The sequence below is a fragment of the Trachurus trachurus genome (assembly GCF_905171665.1).
Source record: "Trachurus trachurus genome assembly, chromosome: 2".
Lineage (NCBI taxonomy): Eukaryota > Metazoa > Chordata > Actinopteri > Carangiformes > Carangidae > Trachurus > Trachurus trachurus.
This window is the reverse complement of record NC_139914.1, coordinates 13,958,680-13,971,869: the sequence shown is the minus strand read 5'-3', so window position 1 is coordinate 13,971,869 and position 13,190 is coordinate 13,958,680. Positions and strand designations below refer to the sequence as shown.

Genomic DNA, 13,190 nt, shown 5'->3' with positions numbered 1-13,190 from the left:
TGTAAGGCAACAGTAGTGCCATACAGTAATGTGACTAGTTTGAGCTAAAACTGTTCAGACAGGATTCAGTTGCATAGCTTGGGGTCTGTGGTTGGACTTTTTTCTGTATCAGTGAAGACGACTTGGATGGCATCAAAACAGTTATTCAAACAAATTCCTCTACATTGCAGGATTTTGGACTTTCCAGCTGAACATGAGTATCAACGATGTATCAAGACCTTTTGGAACCGTCCAACCCTGAACCGGCACAGTTCTTCAGGAACTTGGTAGGTAACTTGTTGGAGAACCTTCATGAGTGTCTTCTGTCTTCTCATGTGATCCTGAATTGATTCCAGTTATTTAAGACCAGGGGCCGGATTCACATTAAGAAGGTTCTTAAGAAATATCTTAAGAAGAAAATTAAGAAGTTCATAAGAAAGTTCTTAAGTGCAATTCCTCAATATTTTCTTAAGAACAGTCATTTCTTACAAATGTCTTATTTTTCCTACGTAAGAACTTAAAATACGTGGTGAATAAAATTAATGTATGAAAAAATACTCTCGGGGAAAATTAATAATATGGGAATAACAGCGGAAAATAAGACAAGAGGGTGGGCCAAAGTGGCTGAAGCTGTGTCATCAGCCTTAACAGTTAACTAACATGCTAACTAACAGTTAATAGGCTCTTTGTGTAATTAATTAAAAAAAATATATTTACTTACTATGACCTACTAGTCTAAACTTGTATAAAATGTGTTGAAAAAGGTGATATTAGAGGCTTACCTATTTACTGTAGGAATTTTAAGACACGTCAAGGTTGTCTTAAAGTTAAGAAAAAAAGTTAAGAACAAATTTGAAAACTTTGATTTCAAGAATACCATTTATTCTTAAGTTTTTTCTGAAGAAGAAAGTTGAGAAAATACTTAAGATTTTTTTGGGAGAATATGACTTATTCTCTTTTTTCTTCTTAAGACTGAAGTTAAGAAAAAATGACACTTAAGAATATTTTTTTAAAGAAGGTTTTGTGAATCTGGCCCGAAGGTAACCATTAAGAATTTTGACTAATTTGGGCTAAAAGTGGTGAAACATGGCCTGTTTTGATTGGGTTACTTAGCTTGGGGTCTGATGTTGCATGTTTCGCCCAATCAGAGAAGAATGTATGGATCTTTGATTGACTCCAGTAGCATCTTACCAGTGTAAGGCCTTGGAGACTTGAAGGTCAAGAGCATTGGGAATATTATCTGATAATTGGGTGTATAATGGGCCAGAAGATGATGATGATGGTGTGTGGCAGAATTTCATCAGTGCAGAACCGAGACCTGGGCTGTAATGCGATGTAGCTGTTGTAAGGTCATACAGGAAGCTTTTTCTCCTGAGCACCATCCATAAGGGGGCATTATTGCTTGATTGATGTACGGGATGTCAGTCATGTTGACAGCTTGTGGCGGATGCTTCATATCAGCTGCATGTGAATATGTGGGTGTCATGGCAACATACAGTACTGTCCCTCATGGATCATGGAGTTGTGTATCGATTCTGTATCTGACACGGAAGCCTGCAGACGTGGAAAATCACTGTCACAAGAGTGTGTATGTTTGAATTTAAAGGGTTAGTAGCATTTTTTAAAGTGGGGTTGTATGATCTACAAATAGCCCCTAAGTACTTTAATTGCAGTAGAAGACTCTCTGCACTCCTCCCGTTAGCAACGCCAGCCCATAATAGCCCTGCCCAGAGATTTACAACGTACAGTGTTGTGAACAGACCCAAAGATACGGCCTATTTTCGCGGCCTAAAAGAGGTTTTACCGACTCACGTATCCCTCCGCCCAGGGTAAGCGCCCGCCGATCAGCAGTTGGTTAGGTCCAAATAAAAACTGCGTTTTTCCTGCACTTTGAAGGGCTGGAAAAAATTATATTATAGCGAACAATGGAACTGTGTATTTTTTTTTTCAGGTAATCTCTTTTAGGCCGTGAAAATAGGCCGTTTCTTTGGGTCTGTTCACAACACTGTATGTTGTAAATCTCTGGGCAGGGCTATTATGGGCTGGCATTGCTAACGGGAGGAGTGCAGAGAGTCTTCTACTGCAATTAAAGTACTTAGGGGCTATTTGGAGATTATACAACCCCCCCTTAAAAAAAATGCTACTATCCCTTTAAATTCAAACATACACACTCTTGTGACAGTGATTTGACAGAAAATGCTACTATCCCTTTAACTGGAATCAGCACCCATGTCTAAATTAGAGTGCGAACCGGTCACCAGCTAAGTGAGAGTTTTGTTGCTGGGCTGTTAAATCAAATGAGCTCATTAGAAAAAGAATGATTTCAGAATGAATCCGTGGCACATGCATGAGTGTGTCATCCTAATAATCACGGCTGAATGATCTTTAATAAAGATAAATGAAGCATGAAGCCTTAACTTCTTCCACTAACTTTACTCAGCTCCGCTCAGCCTTTACATTAACAGCATCTGGTGACGTCTAGTGATTGTAGGGCCGAAGCGCAGCTCATTCTGGTCTCATACAGCTTAACTCTTTATCAATACGCTGCTCCTGCTGAGGGATCAGCTCCGAACAGATGATAAAGTCATTTATATCATCTTCCGTGTGGCTTGTCAGAGCCAAGTAAAACGATGGATGATATTAGCCCGAGGCCGGTTCAATACCTAATTTAACCTCCCTCTCTACTGTCTTAAATGATAGATCAATCAAAGATCGACTTGATTTACATTTCAAGAGCAACAGGCACAGCCACACCGCACACACAGAAAGCACATACTCATAAACCATGTGCTCAAATACAGATTTTTTTCATTTCCAAAAATGACTTCATTATTTACACTATAATGAAATTGATCAAAATGCAAAGTGAAGCTCAGGCGCCAATATTGTGATGATTTTGCTCTCTGAGGAGCCTTGTTGTGCATTGATAGAAATACCTCGCATGCACAACAAGGCAACAAGGCTCCACTAATGTTTTATTAGTATTTTAATGAAATATTATTATTATTATTAAAATACAATATGTAACACACTTTGAACATCAATTTAAAGGTGAATTTGTATCTGGAAATACTGCTTACCAAATGTTGTTTTATACAACTTAATAGTTAAGGAGTGTTTTGACTTTATTGGTCTCTTTCCATCAAGACTTATATACTGTAGGACTAAAGTGTAACCAAAAGTAATGAATCTAATGAGTTAACCCCATAACACCCACTGGCCAACACCATATAATATATTGAATGAAACTCTGAACATATTGAGTGAAGATATTCAGAGTTTCACTCAATATATTCAGAGTTTAATTCCATATATTGAAAGTTTGGGGTAAACCTTCTACTCAATAATAAATATCAGTCCAGAGAAGTAGTATTCTTTAGTGGCAAGTCAAATCAGTAAAAGACATGACCAAGATTGATTGATTGATTGATTGATTGATTGATTGATCCCCGTTTTGGGTCACAACATTGAGTTTCACACCTCCACCACTCAGCTACAGTAGAGCTAAAGCTAAATTTACATCAGCTAAAGCTAAAATTACATAAAAGTAGAATCAAATAATAAATTGTTGAAATAAAAAATAACAGATAAAAGACACAATCAAGACAATACAAAAATAAAAAGTCGTCAATGGGCATCAGTGTTTTGGAAATGTGGGAAAAATCTATTTCACCCAGTTGGTGGTCCTTTAAAAGACTTTCATGTAACTCTGCCTACCTCTGACTGAGTTGGTCTGAAACTAGCAAAGACACAACGTTTTGTTTAGTGCCTTATCAGTTCTTATTGCTTTACTTGTCCAGTTCTTAGTGTGATCTGTCGACTCGGCAGCACATTATTTATTCATTCCAAAAAAAAGCCTCTCTCTAAATGTGTTTTTTGTACAATTTAGTTGTAGAGAAATGTAATTTCTCCGAGTGTTGATATACTGCTCAAGTAAAAAGAGGAGCAAAGGATCAATTTTCTCAGCCTTACCCACAGCCTTGAGCTGTTTACGTCTAAGTCTACTAACTCTTTTCAAATGCGTATACAACCAACTACGACTGCTTCCTTACAATACAGCAGACAGAACATTAGATTGATTACACGTCATGAGAAAAAAGTGCAGTGAAAGGACCTTGAGGTAAAAAGTTTGTGATGAGCTGAAAAACATCAAAGCAGAGGAAGATGAATGTGAGAACTTATTAAATCTTCATGTCCCGGGTTTATTTTAATCTATCATCGGAGAGGAAACAATATCAAGAAGTTTATTCCGCGATATTGCTTCATTTATTGATGCTTTTAGGATAATTCCTCGCTGTATATCGGCTGCAACTTCTCTCTGAGACTTTATATTTCTCTGTTTATGGAGTTAGACTCTCCATTTTCTCTCATCACCTGTAATGCAAAGGAGGACACCCATTTCAGGGGGAATTTTCACAGTAATATCCCAACGCTGAGACACAAATCAATTGCAAGGGGCAAATAGCTTTTTGATTAAGATTCCCTGGCTGCCTAATGAAGAAAGCTCTCTGTGCCTATACCCTCCCCTTTCCCTCATCCTCTGTAGCCTTATTGGAGGGGAAGTTAGAATCTATTAAAATGGAGAGCTCTCGTCTGGAGATGTGGCACAGTTAGTGGGAAACATGCAGACCTCTGGACGTGAGGGATGAAGCGAGGGAGGCATTACAGATGGATGGAAGGCAGTGGGCGTATTGATCGCGCCCCAAAACTCATCAAGCCATTCCAAGAAAATGTCCGATGGATCTGACAGCCAGTCCACTCAGCCCTCATGGGTGGCTAATGACAAATCTACAGCTATATGTCATATAACCATAGGGCAGGCGCTGGCATTTGTCAGCAACTCCTGTTGCAAACTCTTTTTTTCTACCACAGTGATAGCATTCAGATGTAGTGTAGTGCTGCTGAGGATGGGATGCCAACCCAAAGATGAAGGCTGGGAAGCTGCCAACAGTCATCACTTTAAAACTTTAAAGCTCCATTGTGATCAAAGTGAGATCTTTTATAATTACAAGACAGGTCTAGGTTCTCTATTAATATTATTTATAGGAATAGTTCAACATTTTGGCAAATTGGCCCATTGCCATAATCCCTATAGTTTTAGGAGTAGGTTTGTTTCCTTTAATTGTCGGTGCAAGCTGTTTTTAGAACGGTGGAGCAAACAAAACAAAACATATAAATAAAAACATCTTTCAAGAATGAGATATGGGACTAAATCGGAATATCACATGTTAGAAAACCATGTGAACACAAATCCCCTACACACTAAAAAATGTTGGGTTATTTCTGTAACCCAATTTCTGAGTTATTGGTGTTGGTGAGTTTTTGGGTTATTTTTCCAGAGTGTAACCCATTTTCAGGGTTATAGGCTATGAATTTAACCCAATTCCTGGGTTGTTCAAGTAATTTCAGTGAAACAGTTGAATATTCAACCCAAAAGTTGGGTCAAAAAGAATAACCAAACCTGTTGGGTTAAAATAACCCAAAAAAGGGGTTTGTCCTTATCTGAACCAGCAGTTGGGTTAAAATTGGGTTATTTTTTAACCCAACTGTTTTAAGTGTGTGGATGTTGGAGGATGATCTTTGATTTTACACACTTCCTGACTCAACAATATTCTCTACACTCCATTCATTATTTTTCCTGAGGACCCACCAGGGCCTCTTGAATATCCCAGGATCCCACTTTGAAACACCCAACTGGTGAATCCATCATTCCCTCCGCGTGTCCAGCAGTTCTGCTCTCTGTTTGCCCTCCCCGGTTTCATAAGAGGCTTTCTGTGTCAGTGAATTTTCTGCACCCATGCCTCCCGTCCACACACTAACCCCAGGGGCGCAGCCTTGTTTTATGCATGTCCTCTTCCTGTCGCGAGGCCCATAAATGGTCTCTCAGTGGGGAGAAGTGGGCCACTTCTGCTGCATGCCACTCACATGGGAAGTGCAGGGCAGCTGAATGCCACTGATGGTTCTGCCCTGAGTCCTGTTTACTGTGTCTGATTAACCCCCCCTCACACACACACACACACAACTCCCCATCCCTATCCCTATCCCCATCCCTATCCCTCATGCCTGCTCCCTTCCTTAATATACTCTTGCACACTGCACACTCCCTGACTCCAGGAAACTGGCTGTAAAACATTGATTGTACGGGTCATGCACTCAGCAACTGCTTGTTTTCTTCTGCTTTTTTTCTTCAAATATCACCATTGAATCCATGACTCAGATTCAGCCGGTGGAAACGAGGGTACAAGGTATGACAGGAAGGAAGACACAGTTTTGCTTGACATTCAGACAGATGATCATTTGGGAAAAGGGCAAATCGTAAATGTTATAGACATTACACATTCAGAGGTCGGGTTGTTGAGTATTTTCTTAAACCAGATTCACTTGTGTTTGCTTATAAATAAACTTAACCCTCCTGTTGTCCTCCTGGGTCAAGGAAAAAAGGAAGGAAGGAAGGATGAAAGGAAGGGCGAAGGGAAAGAAGTAAGGAAGGAAGGAAGGACAAAGGGAAAAATGGGAAGAAAGAAGGAAGGGAAAAAGGAAGGAAAGATAGAAGGAGGGAGGGAAAATATTGGGTCAATTGGGCCAAACAGGAAGGAAGAAGTAAGAACGAAGGAAGGAAGGATTGTGGAAAGAAGGGAGGGAAAAGGGAAGGAAGGAAGGAAGGAAGGAAGGAAGGAAGGAAGGAAGGAAGGAAGGAAGGAAGGTAAAAAAGATTGTGGAAAGAAGGAAAGGAAAAAGGAAGGAAGGAAGGAAGAGATTGGGTCAATTGGGCCAAACAGGGAGGAAGAAGTAAGGACGAAGGGAAGGAAGGAAAAAAAGATTGTGGAAAGAAGGAATGGAAAAGGGAAGGAAGGAAAGAAGGAAGGAAGGAAGGGAAAAAGGATTGTGGAAAGAAGGAAAGGAAAAAGGAAGGACAGAAAGATGGCGGGAGGGAACAGATTCATTCAAGGAAGGGAGGAAGAAGGGAAAGAAGGAAGGAAAAGGGATTGTGGAAAGAAGGAAGGGAGAAAGGAAGGAAAGATGGAAGGGAACAGATTGGGTTAATTTGACCCAATAGGACGACAGGAGGGTTAAACTCGAAGGACTGAACCAAAACTGCCTCAAAAGAAGAGTTCTGATCGACCATTGGAACACTGGATACAAATAATGTAATAGCTGTAATTTACTTTTATTCCTAAATCCCTGTTAATCTAAGGAGCTGCTGTACTTATTTAAAAGGTGATGAACTTGAGATAATGTAATTTTCGTCCATTTTCTGCCTGTGTAAAACATCCATTCATCTTTGTTTTCTTGTTAAATTTGCCTGTGTGGCTCTAATTATAATGTTTCAACCCTCCTTGATCTTGTCAGCAGATAATAACAAGCCTCGGCTCCTGCGGTTGGAAGTCCCTGTTATATATCTAACGAACCGTGGCGGTTACACAAGCGCGCTCTCGTCCCACGCGACGTGCCGACACTGATTGGCAGGTGGGGGCCATTTTTTGTGTTTAATCAAAACCGCTGCATCGACATAAGAGGGCGGAAAAAGTTTGAATTCCACAAGTTGTCAGAAACTTTCTGTCCTTTTTTTCCCCCCAGCAGAAATAAACATGAGATTTAGACTTTATTGCTCATTTCCTCCATCAAGACAGACGGTACACTGCAAAAACTCAAAATCTTACCAAGAATATTTGTCTTATTTCTAGTCAAAATGTCTAATTTCTAGTCAAAATAAATCTAATTATACTTAAAATAAGAATCATCACATTAAAAAGCAGCTTGTTTTTAGACACTTTTTACTTTTTTCAAGCAAATTTTCACTTGAAATAAGTAGAAAAATCTGATAGTGGAGCAAGTTTTTCTTTCTTATTACGAGCATAAAAAACTTGCTTTCACTGGCAGATTTTTCTACTTATTTCAAGTGAAAATTAGTTTGAAACAAGTGAAAATTGTCTGAAAACAAGTTCATTTTTAGGTGATGAGTCTTATTTTAAGTGGAAAGAGATTAGTTTTGACTATAGTTTTGACTAAAATCTAGCGAACTTTTCCGGTGCTGTTAGCTACAAACGTTTCTGGTTTGGAGACTCGGACCTGAAAGCGACTTCTAGCGACTTTCACGACAGCCAATAGCGACTTTCCTTACTGAGGAGTTGGCAACACTGCTAATCAGCAGCAGTGGCTGCACTCACCACACCTGCACACTAAAAACAGTTGGGTTAAAAAATAACCCAATTTTAACTCAACTGCTGGTTCAAATAAGGACGAACCCCTTTTTTGGGTTATTTTAACCCAACAGGTTGGGTTATTTTTTTTGACCCAACTTTTGGGTTGAATATTCAACTGTTTCACTGAAAAATAACCCAATTACTTGAACAACCCAGGAATTGGGTTAAATTCATAGCCTACAACCCTGAAAATGGGTTACACTCTGGAAAAATAACCGAAAAATTTAACTCAACACCAATAACTCAGAAATTGGGTTACAGAGATAACCCAACATTTTTTAGTGTGTGTCTTTTAGCTTAGTGTGCTAACTAGCTAACTAGCCAGTACGATGTGACCCCATGTGGATTCATCCACATTAATATGAGACTTTTTTATAACCAAATACAAACTCCTCGTTGTCCCTTTAAAATTACTAGATCTAGGCAGGAGTACCTGATTAGAGAGTGGAGGAAGGAATGTATTAAAGGGATAATAGCATTTTTTTTTTTTAAAGTGGGGTTGTATGATCTACAAATAACCCCTAAGTACTTTAATTGCAGTAGAAGACTCTCTGCAGTACTCACGTTAGGGCGTTAGGGCTATGGGCTGGCGTTGCTAACGAAAGGAGTGCAGAGAGTCTTCTACTGCAATTAAAGTACTTAGGGGCTATTTGTAAATCATACAACCCCACTTTAAAAAAATGTTACTATCCCTTTAAGACAATGAGAAAAGAGATGCTCATTTTTGAGCTAAATCAGCTACCAAGCAGACAAAATAACTCTTTGCCTTTGCTTTCACAGCAATGTCCATACAGTAGCTGTATTTTTAACTGTGGTTATAGCAGCATCTAGACTAGTATCCTCTTGGGAAATGAATGCTCTCAAGAGATATATGATGATATACGGCATAAACTCCCAGAGGCTGCTTTTAAATTGTGATATGCTGTTGAAGCAACAACAGTGCACTGTATAGTGTTTATGGAAGGTTTAAAGGGGAGTTAATGTTATTATAGTGGATACATGTGGAATATTGTGCTTGTAGCTCTGGGATATTTGAAGTTTCCCCCATGCACATGTGTAAATTTACAGATATGAAAAGTCTGGTAACATGAGGTGGTCCTCCTTGTGATGCCAAGCACATTCATAGCATAGTAAAGCACTGTGATGTTAATGCATACAGATGAAGGTACATTACGGTGGGCCTGGGTTTTCCACAGAGAGACACTGTTGTTTCTGATCTTTTCTTTCTGTTTGCACAGAGCAATCTGCAGCTAATTTGTCTGTCGAAGGCTGTTTCAGAGAGTGTCCGGGGACTGCCTGCATTACAGTGCTGCATTAACTCACAAACCATTCAATTGTTTCATTATCCTCAACGCTAAAGGGGCGATCAATCAGCGACTGCCAAAATGTATACATCTCATATTCACAAATATACACTGAATATGCAGTTGTTTCTTCTTTTTATTTAAAATTTCTCAATTTCAGTCTAATAAAAAAAACATATCAATGTAAACACTGTAGCTATAGGCTAATGTTCCTCAAACCTACAATAAACTACAAATAAGAAGAAAATGCATTGTGCAAGTTATGCTTGGAATAAAGTTTTCAACATTAAACATTCATAGAATTAACAATGACACACCAGGACATTGATGAGGATAACAAATATGATAGAAATGTAATTTAAAAAAGAGACAGATACACCACCCATTAAGTAGAAATTAAGGGTGATAAAAGTGTTAATGTTTAACTCATTGAGTGCCAACCACGTAATTTCTCGTTTTTCGTTCCCATGCGTTGAGTGCCAACAACGTAATTTTACGTTTTTTGCTTTTTTTTTAAATTATGAAAATAGACACTTTAATACACATTATATGTAAATTTGGGGACTCTACGACGAGGAGAACTGAAATAGATGACGATCAAAGTCACATGACAGCTCATGATCTGGAAGTTTTTATCATAACTCGGCTTCTGCAAACGAGTTCTGCATGCAGATGCAGCAGCTGCTGCAGCGCAGCTGCTCTGCTCTCACCCGCGCTGCTGCTCCAGCTGCTCCAGCTGCTCGAGCTGAACCAGGAAGCTCTCAGCCGACAGTCCGCCCGGTCTTCAGCTGGAGCAACACCGTGTCCTCCCCAAAGTCCTCCCGCGGTAAAATCTGATGGTCTCTGGGCCAAAGCAGACCGGCATCACCGACCCGAACCACAGAAGGACCGCGACCACCGGCGGGACCGGTCTTCCCGAGCCGCGGTGGCCGACAGACCCTCACGCTCCGCGGGGAGAAGCTGTGACACGGCACGGTGCGTCTGTGTTATTGTTGTTTAGTGGCGCCCCCCCCGCCCCCGCTGGTGGTTTTGTGAATAGAACAACCATTGTTGTATATATTTATCTTATACGAGCCCTTTGATCCAGAAATGCGAGTGTCAGAAGAGCGACAGACACAAACAGAGCACCTTTCATAAAAGACGCTCTATCTCCTTTTCTAGAAAAAAAGGAGGGATTTTGGTGAAACCCAGCCATGTTTAGCTTGACTTTTCTCAGGAACGGAGGCACGTAGAAACAAACGGTTTGTGGCCACTTGAAGCATTAAGTTAAACCTTTCAATTGAGCTACAGTATGTGTTGGTGGCAATAATATAGAATACACTGTGGCTCTACATAAAAAGTCAAAAATGGTCTAAATTGCCGGTACACTTGACTAAAACTTTGGAAAGGAGCGCGGCACTCAATGAGTTAAGTGCTAACATTAGCAATGGCAGTTTTTTAGACACAATAAAGTTGAGGTAAAGTTAGATATTGGCGAGTTCATTTAGAACAAAGAGTTGTGGAAAGCAACCCCCTTTTTGCTAGTTAGCATGCTAACCACCTAGCCTGAATTTGGTAGTTTCACAATACTGACACTGTAAATTCCGTCTGCTAAAAGTATGTATTACAACCTCTTGACACGTCAAATTCAACTTAAATGCTAATATTGGATGTACTAAAACTTTCACATAGCACCTTTAAACCCTCTGGTAAAGTGTTCCACAGTCTTCACTGTAACTAATGACGTTAGTCAACTGAACTGTTTGGCCTTGAAGAACATTCATTGCATTCTTAATTGCCAGAGTCCACACAACAAGTAGCTACACATTAAGTATCCAACTGCACAATGAAAAGCAAAAATGTACTGTATCACCTTGACAATGCCATTCCACAACAACAGAAACAACAACAACAAACACATATATTCACAGTGAATCGTCATCTTTAAGTATTTTCTAGGATCAAATTGCCAAATTATAAAAATTGTATTTTCGGTCAGCGTTTGGGCTCAAAAATATATATTTAGACAAAGGGACTATAATGCTTTCAGTATTGGTATATTCCATCAAAGTGTGTTGTGTTAAGGTATAAAAAAATACTTTAAGAAACGACAATGGGGCACTCTAGCACGCGTTTTTCAACAATTGGGCCACAAGGTGGGGGCGACTGCCACCCCTGCCCCCCCTGCCCCCCGTGCACGCCACTGCCTGTCATGGTTTGTCTTTTGTATTTCCTGTCCTGTTTTACTTTGAAATTCCCTGTGTCCTGCCTATGTGCTCTACCTCTAATGTGTCTCACCTGTGTGTGTTTGCTGCACAGTGTCTTGTCTCCACCCTTGTGTATTTCACCTCAAATTGCCCTTTGTTGGTTCATCGTGTTCAATACTCTCATTTTAGTTTTCTGCCTTATTTCCTTGTTGCCTTTTGATTTCCCTTTGGGTTCTCCAGCTGTTTTCAGTTGCTTTGCATTTGTTATAACGATCTTTAATGTGATAATTTGTTTATTCCCCTCCACTATTTGCGCTGTCTACCCTCTTTTTGGGCTCGACTGAAAACCTTCGCCTCGGCATCTCCGATAGTCTCAGTAGGTTTACAACTGCCTGCTAAACTTAAGTGGTTTAATAACCCTCCGTGCAGCAGACCAGGCAGCAGCTAGCTGCGGGAGTTCAGAGTCCTTCAGAAAAATTAATTTAAGTTGGCTAAAAAAGATGCCGCTGCTTAAAAAATACATGGCGGAGGGGAAAACATTTCAGTGGACCTGAGTGAATACTAAGCAGCTCCATCTCCAGTCTGTGTTTCCTTTTGTGCAGAAAGTGATGGGGTCAGTGCAGACCGCTTTGAACCAATTCACAGTCTGGCTTCAACAGTCAGGTAAATCCCAGCGCGGCTCAGATCAAAGTGTCAGATGACAGCGCTTTCTTAAGGCTGAGCCGAGCAGCAGCCAAACGTTCCACTTGTTCCCAAGTGCACGTGTTTGAATGTTGGATCTCTTGTGCACAGCGAGCGCTGCAATATCACTGAATCTGGTTTCTAATTTCTTTTGGCCCCATTTATCTTGAGATCACAGCTTAATTATCTCATTATTCAAACATAACAAATGGGGCTCAAATTTAGCCTTTTTTTTTAAGTTTTTTTTTTTTTTCTTTTCTGCAGGATTTAATTACAATGTTATCTTCGTATATCAGATACAGTTTTCCCATGATCGTCTTATTATCTGGATTCATTAATTTGTGGTCTTCCCTCTCAGACTCCATAGAAGGAGATGCAAAAGTAAGAGAAGGGAGATGCGATCACACGCCCTTTTATTGAGATTACAAGATGTGATCATCAAACATGTAGTTTGTTGTAGTTCTTTGAAATACTTCTCTGAGCAACCAGATTTTTAGTTCCTGTTGGAAACACTTTGCGTATTCATCTTTATTTTGGATATACTGACTAAAAGAGGTCCCTAACAGCTGGTTGTAGCTGACACAGGGCCGTTGCTAGGAATTCTGGGCCCCCTGAAAGAATATAAGGGGGCCCCTGACTTTTCCACTTTTTTTCTTAGACTACGTATGTATTATTATTTTTTATTTAGCCTTCTTTGTTTTGATGCTAATGCAGCATTACTATGAGTATTAGTCAGGGTCTAAGCAGAATAATTCAGGGCCAACCTTCAATTTTGTAAATTTAGTATTTTTTCCCGTTTATTTCCATATATTCCCGTTAATTCCCATGGGAAGTTT

The 13,190-nt window shown here is 39.8% G+C and overlaps 1 protein-coding gene and 1 long non-coding RNA gene across 2 annotated transcripts in view; one reads left to right on the top strand and one right to left on the bottom strand.

Annotated features, from left to right (window-relative positions):
* Positions 1 to 13,190, top strand: part of pudp (pseudouridine 5'-phosphatase) — a 262,995-nt gene that overhangs the window by 70,452 nt on the left and 179,353 nt on the right. The gene's annotated exons all lie outside the window — the stretch shown is intronic.
* Positions 12,978 to 13,190, bottom strand: part of LOC310999124 — a 355,538-nt gene continuing 355,325 nt past the window's right edge. Inside the window, exon 3 of the long non-coding RNA XR_014596034.1 lies at positions 12,978 to 13,043. This is a non-coding gene — a long non-coding RNA (uncharacterized lncRNA). The remainder of the gene's footprint in view (positions 13,044 to 13,190) is intronic.